Source organism: Poecilia latipinna, unplaced genomic scaffold, assembly GCF_001443285.1.
Source record: "Poecilia latipinna isolate Pla-1442-1.1 unplaced genomic scaffold, P_latipinna-1.0 Scaffold308, whole genome shotgun sequence".
NCBI classification, from domain to species: domain Eukaryota; kingdom Metazoa; phylum Chordata; class Actinopteri; order Cyprinodontiformes; family Poeciliidae; genus Poecilia; species Poecilia latipinna.
The window spans coordinates 37,948-38,815 of record NW_015112924.1 but is presented as its reverse complement, the minus strand read 5'-3'; positions in this window follow the sequence as shown (position 1 = coordinate 38,815).

The window sequence follows — 868 nt, the reverse complement described above, 5'->3', positions numbered from 1 at the left end:
ATTGACAATGTCCTACCGTATTTTGGAATAACAGTATGTTACTGCTGGAAGCCATTTCTAAGAGTGTAGTTTTTGTCAACACCGTCAGAAATGAAAAGAATGTAAAAAAAAAAAAATCAGGCATTATTGGGGGCACCAGAACTTCTGAGGACCCCATGACCTCTCCCTTTCTCTTCCTTTGGCAAGAGGGCTAGTTAGCTCTGGTTAGCTTATGTTATTCTTAAGTTTTTTCTTCTTTTTATTCCTAAGTTGCTCGTCACAACCATGATGTGTCAACTCCATAACTGACAATTTACAAAACTTTGATGAAATTTTGTGAAATAAAAGCTTAATTTTGGTATACTGTAAAGATTTCATGGACCTGATGAGCTACAATATGGCCTCCTTCAGAATAACATCATATAAATTGAGGTAGTTTGGCTTTTTGTCAACTCCGTCAGAGTTTTTGTGACTCTTTCAGTGAAATTGTTGACAAATCTCACTTAAATGTGCAATTAATTCATTTTAATACATTTTACATAAATTGCATTACTTCACATGTATCAAGTATTTCTTTTTACTCACTAGTTCGTCACCACCTTCAGTTCTGCGTCAACTCCGTCATGCTCTGTCAACTCCATCAGATGGAGTTTTTGTTTTTTGTTTTAAATATTTTTTTGTTGTTTCTTGAGAAACATTTACGGAAGCACATTGATAGCAATGCACTTCCGTAATAAATTAACATTGCTAATAAAACAAAAACAATATTTTAACCTTTTTTCCCCATGTATTTTAAAGTGAAGGTAATCCTATCGATGTTATCTGGGATTGTTAGTTCAGCCTACTTGTCCAATCCTTTTCTCACACTCCGCTAGTAGAGTCTATCTAA